The sequence below is a fragment of the Hippopotamus amphibius genome, chromosome 8 (genome assembly GCF_030028045.1).
Source record: "Hippopotamus amphibius kiboko isolate mHipAmp2 chromosome 8, mHipAmp2.hap2, whole genome shotgun sequence".
Classification (NCBI taxonomy): Eukaryota; Metazoa; Chordata; class Mammalia; order Artiodactyla; family Hippopotamidae; genus Hippopotamus; species Hippopotamus amphibius.
The window spans coordinates 84,512,061-84,529,756 of NC_080193.1; the positions used below are offsets into that span (position 1 = coordinate 84,512,061).

A 17,696-nucleotide genomic window follows, 5' to 3' on the forward strand; every position below is an offset into this window, starting at 1 on the left:
ACTGTAGAAACCTGGGCTACCACCTCCTGTAAAGTCTCCCCTTTTTCCTGCCCTGTTCTGTCTGTATGAGCTATATCACACAGTAATACACCTGCTCTTATACCTTCTTCCCTTACACCACATAATGTTCATACATTTCCTTTCATGAATCCTGAGCTCTTTGAGAGCACAAACTCAATCATTTTCAAATTCCCAGTGTCTTGCAAGATATGCACTAAATACATGAGAGAATAAATCAATGCCCCTATATATCCTCATCATACCTTCACAAACAAGTAGAAAACTATAGCTGGAGGCAATTTATCCAAAATATTGGTTATTTAGGTATCTTCAGTTCCAAACAAAATTAGCAGATCAGTTAAGCCCACCGAATCATCCAACAATTCTTTATTTCTCAAAAATGGGAAACATGAGAAGTAAACATATTTCAGTAAAAACAGAAGTTAAAATTTTGAATAAAAAGAATTTAAACACTTAAAATGTCAAGAAAACAAGCAGTCTGAAAATTTTTATAATGAAACTAAAAATAGCACATAGGGAAGAAATCACAAGGTTTAATGTTTATAATGTCTCCTTTTTCAAAAAAGAAACTATAATCAAAAGTCTGATGAAAGTATATACCATATTAAGGTGGATAAAAATCAAGATTAATTCATATGTTAAATCAATTTCACATAATGCTTTGTAGTGAGGTTTTCTAAAAAAAGACTATGTCATGAGTCAGCAAAAACTGGGCTGATTTTTAAGAATTCAACAGTTCTTGGCAACTCTCTGGAAATTGCTCAGGGCTCCCTAATAAGGTACAGACTCTTGTCAGGTGGTTACAGGCCCATTTTCTGTTACAAAAGGAGGGGTCCCTCCTCCCAGCTAAGGCACAAGCCTCACTTGCTTTGGATCCCATGCCCTCCCATCTTCTCAGGAATTTGCACAAACAACTAACACTTTCATCATCTATATTCAACCTCTCCCTCTCAACAGACACCTTCCCATCAGCATTTAAACATGCTAAAAAATCATAACTCTTGGAAGCAGTTTCCTATTCCTGCTGTATCCACTTTCCCCACCTTCCACTTACTTCTGCTCCCCACCCCACCCCTACCACCACATCAATATCTCCTGCCATCGTCACCCATGACCTCCGAGTTGCTAAATCCAACAGATGGTACTCAATTTTCCTCACAAGAGCATTCCACAGTATTGACTGCTTCCTCCTTGGCAGCAAAGACACCTGCTTCTGGCTGTCCTCTCCCCTCCCTGCCCACTACTCCAGTCTCCTTTGCAAGCCCAGCCTCCTATACCCAACTCTATCCCTGGCCTCTTCCTGTTCTCCTTCTAGTCTCTCCACAGGCAATCTCACCCATCATCTCTACAATGATAGCGCCAAAATACTAAACTAGTAATCACTCGACATCTCCTACCAACCCAGCTACTACTACTAATCACCATGTCTGGCAATTTTGCCTCTAAATCTCCATTTTCTCAATATATCTGCTAATGATATAAAGCTCTTAAGAGAATCAAATAAGCTAATATGATAGTACTTTAAAAAGGAAAAAAAGTTTAATCAGAGTATTAGTATTCATTAAATTGAAATCTCCTTGAAAGCAATGACTTTACAAGTTCATCTTTTTATTTATTCCACATGGTACACCAAGCACAGTACTTTGCATGAAAATGGCATTCAGTAAATGTACTGCAATGAATTATTTGTATTGGCTTAATGCATGTTCAACTGAAATAGTCACACATTTAACGGCTTATATTTCCCAAATCATGTCATCATTTGTCTCCTAAGAGGTGAGAATTTTAAGTTAAATCACTCTGTAAACTACATCGGGTACTTTTGATAATTATAATGTTACTTATCTAAAGTTAGAAAAAACTGTCACCTTTTTTTGGCCTAAGCTTTTCTGAAAACATCCAAATCCCATGCTCAAGTCCAAATCTCGCATAAAGTTTCTTGCTTCCCAACTGTTCATTTGAAAGGGGAAAGTTTAAGTATTACAGGAATATTTAAGCTTTTAAGTACCCTAAAGGCAGGTAGAATGACTTCGTAAAAAAACTCCCTCTCTCATTTTCATATCTTGCAATGTGAGTTAGAGTGACATTCTGGGTAGGAAGAGACACTGACATTAAAAGAATATTGTTGCTCAAAAGTTAAACTTTTGCTTTATGTACATTTAATTATAGCCTCAGAATGCAAGACTGTCATCCAGTAATATCTCACCATATCAATTCAAAAATCTCCCCAGAAGACAGTCTCTTCAACAAGTGGTGTTGGGAAAGCTAGAAAGCTACATGCAAAACAAAATTTGAACATTCCCTCAAACCATATACAAAAATAAACTCCAAAGACATGACACCACAAAACTCCTAGAAGAGAACACAGGCAAAACATTCTTTGACGTAAACTGTAGCAATATTTTCTCAAATCAGTCTCCTAAGGTAAGTGAAATAAAAGCAAAAATAAACAAATGAGACCCTATCAAACTTAAAAGTTTTGCACAGCAAAGGAAATCATAAACAAAATGAAAAGATAACCTACGAGAGAAATATTTGCAAATGATACGACTGACAAATGGTTAATATTCAAAACATATAAACAGCTCACACAACCCAATATCAAAAAAACAAACAACCCAATCGAAAAATGGACAGAAGAGCTAAATACACATTTCTCCAAAGAAGACATACAGATGGCTAACAGGCACATGAAAAGATGCTCAACATCACTAATTATGAGAAAAATGCAAACCAAAACCATGAGGTATCACCTCACACCTGTCAGAATGGCTACCATCAGAAAGTCTACAAATAATAAATGCTGAAAGAGAAAGGGAAACCGCCCCCCCCCTCCACACACACACATACTGTTGGTGGGAATGTAATTTGGTGCAGCCACTACGGAAAACAGTATGCAGGTACTTTAAAAGACTAAAAATAGAATTACCATATGATCCAGCAATTCCACTCCAGAAAAGATAAAAACTCTAATTCAAAATGAACATTTGGGTAAATGTATATTAGCAGCACTATTTACAACAGCCAAGACCTGGAAGTAAGCAAGTGCCCATCAACAGACAACTGGCTTAAGAAGATGTGATATGTGTGTGTGTATGTGTATGTTTATAATATTACTAAGCCATAAAAAAGAATGAAATACTGCCATCTGCAGCAACATGGACGGACGTAGAGAATATTAAGCTTAGTGAAACAAGTCAGACAGAGAAAGACAAATATATGATATCACTTGTATGTGGAATCTAAAATACAATACAAATGGATAAATATATACACAAAACAAACAGACTGACAGACACAGAAAACAAACTTTTGGCCACCAAAGGGGAGAGGGGGAGGGGAGGGACAAATGAGAAGTATGGGATTAACAGACACACACTATTATACATAAAATAGACAAGCAACAAGGATTCACTGTGTAACAAAGGGAATTATACCCAACATCTTGTAATAACCTATATTGTAATATCTGTAAGTAAAACTAAATAAAAGGAATTTGAGAGGTCAAAAGATGCCAGTGAAAATGTTCCCCTTCCAGATTCTGAATTTTAAGTCTGATAAATCTTCTTTCTACCATTTTGATACTGGGCAATCTTAATTTCCACAAAACTGGCATGACTGGAAAATGATACATAATATAGTTTATTTTACATATTCGTATATTTATTTTAGTGTTCCATACCACTTACTACAAGTTATTAAAAGTAAACTCATAAAACATAAATTTTAAAATCAGTATTTAATATTAGAGCAGACTAAAATAACATGAATGCAAAATGCTAGCTGGTATCATGGACTCAATCCTAGAACAGAAAAAAGGGCATTAATGGAAAAATTGGTGATCTCTGAATAAAGTCTATAGTTTGGTTAAGAGTATAGTATCAATATTAATTTCTTGTTTTGATAAACGAACCAAGGTTAGGAGACACGTTAATAAAAGAGCAGGGGAGCTGGCCTATGGTATACAAGAATGCTCCATATTTGCAACTTTTCCATAAATCTAAAATCATCCCAAAAGAAAAATGTTTAAAAATATATATATATAGTATGCGGTCTAGTCAACAAGCACTACTGGTCACCCACCACTTTAAAAAAAAAACCCTCCACTTAAAAAAAAACCTCCCTAGACTAGATTTCCATCTAAATCACAATCCTCTATCTATATTTATTCACACACTACTCTTCCTTCATTACACATATTATAATTTGTAACCATACACTATTTGTATGACGATTTGCAAAGATCACATCAATTCTGTTCACTGCTACATTCCCAGCACCTTACATGGTGCCTGACATAGAATAGGAATTAAGAGGCTCTAAGTCAGCTATTAACTGAATGAGGAATGGTTAAGCAGAACAAGACAGCAGAAGAGCACATAAGCAATGAGAAAAATATTGAGGCTTTAAGATCTAACTCCCCAAATCAGACAGGGATTGATTTTCCCCATCCCTCCTTCCTTCCTTCTTTCCTTCAAAGAGGACAAGACTCACGGAATATTTCAGCTTTAAATCATTCAGTGCAAACATCTTACAAACCCAGTAACTGAGACGCAACGACACTGGTACATCCAGTGGATCTCTGCTCTACACTCAGCATCGCCATCCCACAGAACCAACTCTTCCTACAGAAGCAGAGAGAAACCAGGCCAAGTCTAAAGGAAAAATGCCCGAGTCACTAAAGAAGCCTTACCCCTAAGAGTGAGAACTGCACGGGGAAGACGCCAGAATTCAAAACCAAAGAATAAAGTCTGTGCAGCACACTCGCGTGTCACCTCTGCCCTGTAATAACCTTCTAATACACTTTCAAGAGCAACTCAGAAGCACCCTTCAAGTCTCGGAACTAATCTCGAGAAACAGAAAAGATTTATCAAACTACAGCTCTGCTGGCCACTCAAACAAAAATCCACGGTGACAACTATTCACGCAGCCACCAAGGAGAGGCAGCATAATATGGTGCTTAGAGGTGAGAGCTCTGGATTTTCATACAGGAGGGACTTGCTGTGATCTGGGGGCAAGTTAATGTGTCCAACAGCAGTTTCTCCAGCTGTAAAATGGGAATAACCGCCACCTTAGAGGGTCGTTAACAATTCTGGAGACACTGCAGAAAGCTCTTAGCACAATGCCTGTAATGGTATAAAGGCTCAGTGTCAGCTGTTTATCATCTTATTCGCTATAATCACTTTCACGAGGCCTATTCTCTCTCTAGCCTCCATATAATCTCAAAGACGTCGTTCCATCCTATTTTTGAACGGCTGTACCCACAATAACTTTGAGTACATTTTGTAAATCCAGCCTGGACAAACCAGTTCTATGTCTCTGGGCCTCGGGTTCCTCATCTGTGAAACGGGCCGGATCATCCCTACCCCACTGGGTTGCTGGCGGTGAGCACTTTCTCGGTATTACACATTCCATTACTACTGTATAATTAAAATGCACCTAGGGAAGAGTAAACCTTCAACTCCGAACCCCAAACCAACACCATCCCAGTCCCATCACCACCCATCGTGGCCAGAACAAATAACAAGGTCGACCCACCTCACACCCCCAATTTCTCCTCACACCCCGCAGCAAACCACCCCCACCCGCCCCTGCAGTGGGATTTCCGAAATCGCAGGGCTCAGGTTCCTCCCAGCGACCGCATCCGAGCCGGGCGAGTGAAAGTGACCAACCCCGCAGCCCACCCCGCCCCCAAAGCAGCCGCAGGGACCCCGCGAATCCTTCTCCCCCGGACAGCGCGGCCGCTCGGGCTGCGGCTCCCCCCGCTCACGTGGGCCCTTGGGTCCGGGCCCCACCTCACCAGCTTCCCGGATCCCACGGCGGCTCCTCCCACCCACGCCGCGGGCCGGCTCCGGAGCCCGCACCGCCAGCGCGCACGCCCTCGGCTCCGGGCTCCGCGGCCACGTCGGGGACACGGGCCTCCAGGGCGGCCGCGTCCCTCCCCCAGGCGCGGAGGCCCCGCCGCCAACCCGGCCCCGCCGCTCCCACAACGGGCGCCGCACTCACCGCGACGCCGGGGCCCCGGTTCCTCCGGCCCACGCAGGCCTGGCTGCGCCTCCAGACCGTTCACGCCCCGGGCCGCCTCCTGGGGACCCTGGCGCAGCCGCCGCGGTCGCACTGCGAGGGGACGGCCGTCCGCTGCCCGGCCCGCCGCCGCCCCGTCCCGGCCCCGGCGAGAAGCGCACGGTGAATCCCCGGCGCCGGCAGACCAGCGTCTGTTGAGCCGAATCGCCCGGGACGCGCACCCCCGGCCGGCGCTCGTTGCTTATGAAGAGAGGCAGCCGCCCATTGGCCCGCGGGCGGTGGCGCGTGCGGGGCTGGGCCTATCGAGTTCCAGCCGGCAGCGCGGCGCGGCGCGGGCGGCCGGGGGCGGGGCGGGGTTACTATGGGTCATTCGCCTGAGCCGCGGCGAACGGGACCCAGTCGCTGCAGCCGCGGGGCGGGGACGGGTCGGCGGGGACGGACGGGACCACGGCGGCTGGGGGAGAGCAGCCGGTCTGTGCGGCCGCGACGTGGGCGGAGGAGGGGCGGGGCGGGGCGGGCCGGGTCTGCAGGGGGCAGTTCCCGGGGAAAAAGACCACCGCCTCTCCCGCCCCCCCCCCCCAAAAAAGAGCTACGAAAGCAGATATTGCTGTAATGTATAAATCTCAGAGTAGATCAAGGAAAAAATGCGCGTATTATTTTCATTCTTAACTGGATTAGTTGTTTCATTCTTGCACAGATGTGTCAACTTTTGTAAAATAAAATGATTTTTGGAAATGTCTGTAGCGAGAGAGGTTCAAAAATTCAAAGCATGTTTCTTTATTATTTCTCGTTTTGACTTCACCGACCCCAGCAAATAACGCATCTTCCCTCAGTGCACTCTTTCTACAAGATTGATATTTGTTTTCAAAGGGTGAAGTTGACCCCAAATTATTGTCTTTGGACGTTAGTGGTCTATGAAGCTAAAATATGTTTCTATATTTTAAACAGCTTGCCATTATATTTCATTTCAGACACTACAAAAGGGAAAAAGACATGGAGTGCAGGTAGACTGCCTTTCGGCAAGCAGACAAAAACATAAATGACTAAAACAACAACTACAATACACTATAAGAAAGATGGTTTTCATTACCCAAGTAGCAATGGGGTTGAGCTTTTTTTTTTTTTCTTTAATCCAACATATTATTTAGTTGGTTTGTGAACAAAGTTATAACATTAACTCAGATTTGGTACCACAGGAAATAAAACATTTGGAGGGTTTTATTTTGTTCGGAAGTAACGAAGGAGCTAGAAATAGCTACTTGAATAGTAAACCTCCGCTGCAACACAAAACTTGTCTTTAAGTAGGTGAAAGGTGACGTTCTTGAGCCAGCCTCAGGCTAAAGCAGGGGCTCGTTTCCCAAGAGAATCTCAGAATCCAGTGAAGCCTCCTGAACTTGGGCTGGGTGGAGTGATGAGGCTGAAAGCAAAGAAAGCTCACTCACCTTGGGCCCCAGGCCAATTTAACTACCTAAAGGAAAGGATACCTGACTTGGGCAACCTGCTCTTCTGCTAGAAAATTAGGTTCATTTGCTCGCTAATCTGTCAAAGCGGTATCAAAGGATAACACCCTGAAGATAAATGGAATGCAGAATTTCCTATCTGAAAAGACCATTCTGCATGCAGAGGGAAGTATACTTTAAAAGTGGTAGTTCCAGAGCCAGGAAAAGCCTCCAGCAAAATAAGTAATTTCCAAGGGAAGAACCTTTTTTTCCCATCAATAAGCATAAAGCAGACTAGTAGGATTCCAGCAACATCTTAAAATCTTCATTATCTCTTTCTAAATATTAAATGGGGGGGGGAGGGAGGGACGCAGTGGCTGTGTCTGTATACGGTTTATATTTTTAAAAGAAAATAGTCCTTGGAATTAGAACTCTAAATTCTCATCTTGTTTGCTTAGGGTAAACAGAAAGGTAATATTTCTAGCCTCTAAGATGTTCTGTTCTTTAAATAAAATAATATGTGCACAGTTGCTTTTATTTTAGACAGGATTTCAGTGTATTTTTATTTTTATTTAGAGCTTTTGAGAGAATTATGGAACTTGGCTGCATTTGCATTCTTTTTAGAAAAACTCAATTCAGAAACTGTAATGGCCAACTGAATGAAAACATCCAGTTCCTTTTACAGTTTTGTTATTTCTCCACATTACATGGCTATTGAGAAGAGATGTCTTTGTAATTTTCATGAATACCTAATGCTCTGTCTCATGTGAAGGGTCACAGAAATAGTTTGTGATTGTTTAGCAACCTATACACTAGTAGCATTTTCCATAATCATTTTAACGTAAAACCAGGACCAACTGATGTTTAAAAGTTTAACAGAAACTTTTTTGTTCCTTCATTTCTGGCAGGTTGGGAGGGGAAGATGGTGATTAAAGTGGCATACTATACTACATTTTTTTAGTTAAGATGGCGAGGGCCTCAAGGAGCAGAACATCCAGCAAAAACCCAACTTAAATTATGACATTTATTTACCTCACTTAAAGATAACTCGAGAGGCAGAACAAGTCCAAGATGGGTCCAGGGACTCTGCCAGGCCACTGAGGACCTCAGCTTCTACATCTTTCACTCTGGCTCTATCCTTAGACTGTCATACTCACAGATGGCCCCCACAGTTTTAACTGTCACATGAAGACACAATAGCATTTGGCCAAAGAATAGAGGCATGATTCCTAAATGCCACTTCTTATTAAGGAGGAAACCCTTTCTTAGAAAGCTAACAACTGACTGCTTCTCAAGTCCTGTTGACCAGAATTGGGTCACATGGACATAACCTACCTGCAAGAGAAGCCAGGAAATGTCAGCATTTTTGGCCTTTTAGTGGAAGCTGGATGCCATCAACACAGAAGAAATAAATGTGGGAAGTCCTAACCAGCAGTGTCCATCAGCCCTAATCAGCAGTGTCCACGGTGGGTATCACTGGAAATTACCCATCTCTGACTAAAAGTGGCTTAAACAATAAAACCATCTCTTATCTCACTTAAAATGTCCGGAGGAAGGCAATTCTAGGGTTTCTTCAAAGCACTCACTGGTGTCATCAAAATATAGCTCCTCTGTCTCTTTACTCTGCCATTCTCAGTGTTCATGTTCTCTCCCTTACTGGTTATAAAATGGCTGCAACTGCTCCAGCCATTATCTTTACACAATACTACATCCAAAGCCAGGGGGAAAATTGGCTTCACCTACATGTCAGTATGTGTTTATTAGGGAACTGCATCTTCCCAAGATGTATGCAGCCCACTTCACCTAAACTAATCACTAGCAAATGAAACTGCCCTGATAAGCTTATCTCAATCATAGACCCTCCACTAGGTCTGGGAGAGGATGTTCTAGCAACTGGGGACAGAGCATCATTTGACCTTTGGTTCAAAGCATATGCCATATTTTGAAGTACAGGGCTCCACCCCAAAAGAGCATCATCCTCAAGCTGACTCCTTAGCTGGGCCTTTAAGAGACCTTTAAGAATTCTATCAAGCGATATATATGGTAGCACCCACGGATCCTATAGTCACATGCTCTTGCTGCTACTCTGCAGGAAAATGGGTTGCTTGGTTGCAGATGAGTGTCACCCAAGATTCCATGAAGGCAAATCAGATACTCTGTGAGCTCTCAGATTGTGGTGCTAGCAAGATTCAGTGGGCAGGATTGGCAGACCCGTGCCTGGGTCATATATCAGCCCCAACAGGGACAAATTGCTGCCTTCCACTCTTGCAGAGGGAAAGCCCTAAAGTGGAAATTCACAGGTGCCATCAGCATATCCCGGAGGTGTGAATGCCGAGGGGGTATGTTCAGGGCATCAACAGAATCTGCTACAGGTAGACAATCAATGGTGTCTGCCATTATCCTTGTGTTAAAAAAAAAAAAAAAAAACTGGAATGTATTTCAAGAAATTTTCCAATTACTGAATTTCAAGGAAAGAATCAGGAGACTCCTAAGAGATCCTGTGTATCCAAATTCTGTGGTACTTCTAGGAAGTCCCTTGTAGGAAGTTCTTTGCAACACAGGTATCAGCTTCAGGAGGGATGCACATGGTTGATCACAGGGTGAGACATCAGAGTGAGTGGGATACCCTCACATCCACTGTAGACTTTATAAAGATCTCTAGGGATTGAGATTCTCAAACTCAATGTCTTTCAGTGACACCGGATTCCATAAACACTCTAGCAATGTGTTCTTTCTTCAATTTAAGGTAGTTTACTTTTGTTCCCTTTCAGTGATTAAGAACCTACCTGCCTCCTTTTAGTAACCCTTCATGTTCATGAAATACTTTAAATTCCACTTTTTCTTTTTTTTTCCAGGCAAGACTATCTTTTTTGGGGGGGGAGGGGCTCTTTTCCAAATGATGTATCTTCTATACTTTTAGTCATTTTTATTGTTCTTCTTCCTTCTTCATTATTTAGAAGACAAAATAGAATACCTAAACTTTAACAAGGGCCTGACAGTTGCACAATATATTGAAAGAATCCATTCCAAGTCCTTACCTGTCAGAATTCCATTAAAATAGCCTAAAATTAATTGGCTTTTTAAAGTAACCACACACACCTTTTCATTCCTGTTTCATTTTGACTAATGATAACTTCTAGTTAAAGCAGTGAACATTTATTAGATACACATACTTATGTGTCTAAAAGTCTTCAAATCCATTGGTGTGCTTGTTTGCTGTTCTATGTATATTATTTTTATTAAACCTTCTCTGTCATTTATTAATTCATATGACTCTCCTATCCATCTTATATCTGTAAAGAACTTTGAATCCAGGCAGTTACATTAAACTCTCCAGAATAGCTGGCTTTCTATTATTTTTCAAAGATATACTGAAATAGAGACTCAATATATTTGATTGAAAATAGATAACCTAGAGTATCAGCTAGAATTAATTTTCGCTGCGTGTAACTGAGAATGCAAAATAATAGTGGCTAGAACATGCAAAGGTGTTTATTCCACATAAAAGGAGTATGGAACTAGGTAGCCCAAGGCTAGAAAAACAGCTCCATGAAATCATCAAGGACCCAAGATACTTCTCTCTTTCTGCTCTGCTGTTCTCAGTGTGTGGCTCTTTCATATGTGACTTCCGTATTCAAGGTCATGAAATAGCTGCTAAACTATTACATCCACATGCTGGCATCAAGAAGGAAGAAAAGAAGAATGTAAAAGATAATAGAGAATTTTTGGCGATAGAGAGAAACTGTTCTAGGACTTCCCTGTGGCAGAGTGGTTAAGAATTCGCCTGCTAGTGCAGGGGACATGGGTTTGAGCTCTGGTCAGGGAAGATCCCACATGCCTCGGAACAACTAAGCCTGCATGCCACAACTACTGAAGCCGGAGTGCCTAGAGCCCGTGCTCCGCAGCAAGAGAAGCCACTGCAATGAGAAGCCTGTGCACCACAACAAAGAGTTAACACCTGCTCGCTGAAATTAGAGGAAGCCTGCAAGCAGCAACGAAGACCCAACACAGCCAAAAATTAATTAATTATATTTTTAAAAAGAGAGAAACTGTTCTATATTTTTCTGATAAAGAGCCTTCCTATAATTGTGAAATAAGTAACCCTTAAGCCTTCTATTCTCAGGAACTATCTACTTAATTCCTTTTAGAGTTCCTTACTGAACTTCTCACTGCTTGCATCCTTTTTGTTTCTTTTCTCTGCATCTGCTATAATTTCTCTACATCATTATAAAACATTTGGAAACCCAACCTGGATTCAGTGCTCTAATTAACTGAACATTAATTCAACAGATATTTAAGGGCCACTATAGGACAAGTACTGTGCTAGATGTTGCAAATAGAGCACTTACTGAGGCAGAAATGGTCTTGACCTTCAAGAAGCTTATACTCTAAGATAAGATCATTATACTAAATAAATAAAAAGATACTTCCAGAATTGGAGGTACTCTTCGGATATTTAAAAAGGATAACTGGGAGAAAAGAGGAACAAAGACAATTCTGGATAGGGAGGTAAGGGAAAACAACACTGAAAGTTGACATTTAAGCCCTAATAAGGAACTGGCTGATATTTTTGGCAGGAAAATCATCTTGCAATTCTAGAGAGCCTCTCCCAGAGAGTAGGAACAAATTCTTGTATCACGTGGAATTGACCTGGCATTTTTAGAAATCCTGCCCAGTTTGCAGAATCCAAAAATATCATAACAAAGAATACAGTCCTGTCACCCAAACACCCATTAGATATTGCTTTGTCATTTAAGGCATTTAACTCAATGTCAAGTGCTCTGGGAAGCTCCCAAGCAAAATTACTTGTCCCATTCTCTCTGCTTTGTTCATGCTGTTGGTTTATCAGTTAGGTCTCCTTGGGTTACAAGGAATAGAAAATGCAAATTAAACTTGCTTAAGCAGATGGAGTTTATCAGCTTACAAATTAAAGGGAGTACATCGCCCTTCAGGGACAGCTTGATACAGAGCTCAAAAGGATCAGAAAGAGCAGTTTTGACTTTCCTCATTCTTCAGATCTACTTCCTTGGTGACAGTGTTTGCTTCATCCTGGGCTCATCACCCTAGGGCAGCAAGATGGCTGGAGATTCTGGCAGATTCTTCCTGTCCTGCTGGAAATTCCAACTCTCCTCCTGGAAATCTCATTTCGTCTCGAGGTATTACATGTCTCTCCTTGCCCAATTTATGTCCACAACTGTACACTCTCTCTGTCCAGATCTGACTCACTTGCTCCACTCTGGGATCTGAGGATGGAGGTCAGCCACACCTCAAAAGCATGAGGGAAAGTGTTGGGAGGTGGATGTAGATGTCCCACAGGGAAATCAGAGCGCAGTTATTAATTGAAAGGTGAAAGGAAGCAAAAACACTGGGTTGCACTACGATGAGCTAAGTACTTCTTGTGCTGTGTTAGGTCAGTTGTGTTTATCTTTTTCTCAAACTCCATGATGAGCTGTTTGAGAAGAAGAAGCACATCTTCATCTTTTTATTCCATAACGTCTACCCAATGTGCTAATAGATATCATACCTGCACCAAGTGAACTCAATAACATTTGCTGAATTCAACTATTGAATACTATACACACGTGTAAATGTAGAGGGGTACATACACCAGTGATGGTATTTACAGTACATTTAAATCTCTTGCAAGACATCAAATTATTTTTTAAAAGTTTGAATGAGAAACTGTCTTCACACTACATTTATTTCAGTTCTTGCTTCGGTGATATCTAATTTACCTTAATAGTCATTCTTTGTGCAACCAGTTCATTCCTATATATTTTTTCCTCAATCATGTATTTCGATCCACATTTAATTTACCCTTTTGTAAGTCTTCATATCTATCTATTCAAAGTGTGCTCCATGGAAGGCAGCATCAGTGTCACCTGGTTGCTTGTAAAAAATGCAGAATCTCAGGCCCCATCCCAGACCTACTTGAACCACATCTGCATTTTAACAAGATTTTCAGAGGATTCATAGAAAACCATAAAATTTGAGAATCACAAGTCTCCTGCTCTATACTAGCATCATCCACTGAAGATGTAATAGGAACCACATATGTAATTAAAATTTTCTGATAACCACATTTAAAAGTACAAAAAAAACAAGCCAAATTAATTTTAGTAGTATATTTTATGTAACTCAATCTATCCTAAATATTATCTTTTCAACATGTAATCAATATAAAAAATAATCAGATATTCTTTGGGGTTACTATTTATTTATTTATTTATTTATTTATTTATTGGCTGCATTGGGTCTTCACTGCTGTACATGGGCTTTCTCTAGTTGCAGCGAGGTGGGGCTACTCTTCATTGTGGTGCACAGGCTCCTCATTGTGGTGGCTTCTCTTGTTGCAGAGCATGGGCTCCAGGCTTGTGGGCTTCAGTAGTTGTGGCACATGGGCTCAATAGTTGTGGCTTGCAGGCTCTAGAGCACAGGCTCAGTGGTTGTGACACATGGGCTTAGCTGCTCCTCAGTGTGTGGGATCTTCCCGGGGCAGGGATCAAAACCATGTCCCCTGCATTGGCAAGCAAGTTCTTAACCACTGCACCACCTAGGAAGTCCCTGAGGTTACTCTTTTAAACATTGTGTTTATTTTGTACTTGATGGCCCATCTTACTTTGGACTAGTCTCCTTCCAAGTGCTCAATAGCCACCTATGGTTGGCAGCTACTGCTGTTGGTGAAAACGTACAACTCAGATTGGGACTTGAACACATGGTCTTTTAACTGACATCACACACCTGGTTTCAGGATTTAATGAAGCTCAGGTTCTTGATGTCTTATGGCAGAAAGAATTCAGTGAGAGGCAAAGTGATATGTAAGAAGTGGATTTATTTAGAGAGAAACACACTCCACAGAATGTGGGCCATCTCAGAAGGTGAGAGGCCCTGAAATACGGCATGGTTAGTTTTTATGGGCTAGGTAATTTCATAGGAAAATGAGTGGGAGGATTATTCCAACTATTTCAGGGAAAGGGGTGGGGATTTCCAGGAATTGGGCCACTGCCCACTTTTTCGTCTTTTATGGTTAGCCTCTGAACTGTCCTGGTGCTGGTGGGTGTGTCGTTTAGATGCTAATATATTACAATGAGTACATAATGAGGCCCAAGGTCCACTGGAAGTCAAATCTTCCTCCATCTTGGACCTAGTTGTTTCTAACCAGTTTTTGTCATGTCCTATGGCCATGTCATTCTTTTAAAGGTTGTGCCCTGCCCCCTTCCTTGTGTCATTGGCACAGCACTGGACTGTAAGATGCATGAAAACAACATGCATCTTACGGTCCAGTGCATGTTGTTTCACTCTCCACTGTAACCCAGTGCCTGATACAGTGCCTGACGGGTAGCAGGCACTCAATTGTTGAATTAATATATTTTAGTGGAGAGAGATTTAACATATTTAACCAGCACAGCAGAAGTACTGACTGAACAAAATCAAAACAGACCCAGGTTGTAAACTATCAGTAGTGCCACACTGGAGAGAAGTGGCATAATATCAGCCTAGAATACAATCATCCCTCGGTATCTGCAGGGGATTGGTTCCTGCAGCCCCCGTGGATACCAAAATCTGAGGATGCTCAAGTGCCTTATATAAAATGATGTAGTATAACTAATACAGGCAGCCCTCCATGTATGTGATTGGTTGAATCCACAGAAGTGAAACCCACAGATACTGAGGGCCAACTGTATGGTAACTGATCAGATCCCTTCACATCTCAAATGAGAACATGGGGTCCAAACAGGTGGGTGATGTGTGCTTAGTCACACATTTTTGTATTACATGCACCAGGATTAGATGATCAGGTCTTAACTTCCAACACAGAGAAGCTTCCACTACATTCATTCATTCAGTGAACACCTACTGTATGCAAAAGCATCGTGCTGGACCCAGTGGGGGAAAAGACATAAAGAAGAATGATATTCATACACTTCCAAGAAAACCAATTAAGATCATTTTCATTTTCAATGGAACTGAAACCTGACTCTAATTTACATAAAGAGCAGCATTTATTCAGTCATATAATTGAAATTCTACAGGTAGAGTTGGCTTCTGGTGCAGCTTCCTCCAGACTCATGTGTCTGCAGGCTCCTTAGTTTTTCTGCCTCTCTGGAACTATCTTCCTTCATGGATTGGCTTCCTCCTCCATGGCTACCCCAGCCCTAAACTACTCTTCCTCACATCACCAAATCAAGCCCAGAAAGAATGACTACCTTTTTCAGAAATCCTGAGAACATCATCTTGCATTGTGTTGGCCATGATTGGATTCATTGCCATCACTGTCTCTAAAACAGCCCTTATGTGTTGGGAGATAAAATATTCTGGCTCAAGTTAGTCATGGCCCATCTCCAGAGCTGGGAGTGGAATCAGCAATGGTAGGCAGCACACAGGCTTAGAGTGTGGAAGAACTTTGAGTAAGTGTGCCTCAGTTGAGGGGCTGGCAAGCTGGTGTGCAAAACACAATAACATCTGCCCCAGGGCCTGTATATTTTTCATTTCACTATCCCACTTTTGAGAAGGTAAAAATAATCTGAAATACCCTCCTCTCCACTCTCTTCCTTCTCTCCCCTCCACTTTTTCTTCCTTTCTTTTCTTCTTCCCACTCTCTTAAAGATAGAAGCATCAGGTGGGCAGAAATGGGAGTTATGGTCAAAGTCAGAACACAGAAGTCTTTTCAGTTTTTCTCTGTTGCTCCTTCAGATCTTTAAAACCTTTATCATTTGTATTTATCTTAGTAAAGACAGTTTTTAGTCCAGAAATATTTAAATGAAGTAAGACCATGCCATAACATCTAATTAAGAAAATAAAAAAACTACTGGTGAAGATAGTGTATTTGCATCTTGCTAGTTTATTCTTGTTTATGCTGAATCTCTAATGATCCTGTGAACATTTCTAGGATTCATACACAAATATAAAAACAATTTATATGTTTTATATATTATCTGTTTTATACACTTCCCATGTAATTTCTAAACCATACCACCCTAGTATTCCTTATGTGGTCCCACCTTAAGAGCATATTTCTCAAACTAGTATAAATTGTGGAAGTAATCAAAGCATTAACTAAAGGTCTAGTGAGAACCTGATTTATCACCCCTGAGTACAAGCAGCTTTAATTAGAACTGGGGAACACCTAACTGTGATTTTGGGAAAGGGCCCCACTCCATTCTGTGTGCTCCTGGCAGAACTACTGGTCACCAAACCTTGCCCACTCTGGCCACAGAAGAACAGGACCCAACCTGTGAATCAGAACAACCTATCCCCCCACCCAGCCACTTGTACTGGGTCAAGGGCAGTCACATGATCCAGGAAGACCCAATTGGAGTCTATCCCTGAGATTTTACATCTGCATCCTAAGACAGAAGCTGAGTTAGGATGATCTAAGCCTAAAGTTTGCTGAGTACAGATCAACTCTCTCTTAGAAGCCAGCAAGCAGACCAATACAACTCAGGAAAGAGATGGTGGTAAGAAACCCTAAATCTAGTGTTGCTGGAGCCCACCCCTACTCTTTCCGGTAAAATAAGTCAGTACATGTGTTTTGGCTTATTCACAACACACACTTCCTGGTATATAAACAGGAAAATGAAAGGATTTCAAAATGAAATTCAGTGAAGCTCAGGAAGATCGCTTGTTGCTGTTATGAAATTGTAGTTATGTCTTTAATAAACAGAGTCGTTTACCACATATTCTATCATCACTTGTCTGTGAAGCAGGAGTTGTATTTCTAGGGCTTCCTTTTCTCCCTGCATTAGGTCAGGCAAGCTCAGGTTTCTGAGTGAACAAAAGAAAAACATAAAGCAATGTTCCCTTTTAGACAGACCTTCTGCCTGTATCAGTTTTCTCCTCTGTCCTGGTTAACTGGATGGATGGTGTGAAATTTCTGTTGGGCTGTTCTCTAAGTCAAAATGTTAGGATGGAAAAATGGCACTTGTATATTGAATCAGCATATATTATTTTACTTAATAAAGGAAATATCCCAATGAAGTATTTTCCTGTTTTATGGAAGAAAACAGTGAGACTTGGTCAGGTACCTACTGGAGATCCTAAAAGCAGTGTGTGCAGAACCTGGACACACACCCAAGCCTGTGTGACTCACAGCTCATGATTTTCCCCACGGCATTACATTGTTTCCCAGGGAAGAGGACAGTAGTGTCAGTCATCCTGATGGTATGTTTATACCACACCAAATGTCTATATGTGCAAATATTTTGGAAGTGT

General features: G+C 41.5%; 1 protein-coding gene across 4 annotated transcripts in view; it reads right to left on the bottom strand.

Annotated features, from left to right (window-relative positions):
- Positions 1-6,308, bottom strand: part of ACSL3 (acyl-CoA synthetase long chain family member 3) — an 86,439-nt gene extending 80,131 nt beyond the window's left edge. For 3 of the 4 annotated variants that reach the window (XM_057745514.1, XM_057745515.1, XM_057745516.1), the window contains exon 1: positions 6,028-6,306. The gene's annotated coding sequence lies outside the window, so the exon portion shown is untranslated. Of the gene's footprint in view, positions 1-6,027 lie in introns of all 4 variants that reach the window. The other variant, XR_009055087.1, reaches the window with a different exon arrangement.
- Positions 6,309-17,696: the final 11,388 nt, after the last annotated feature.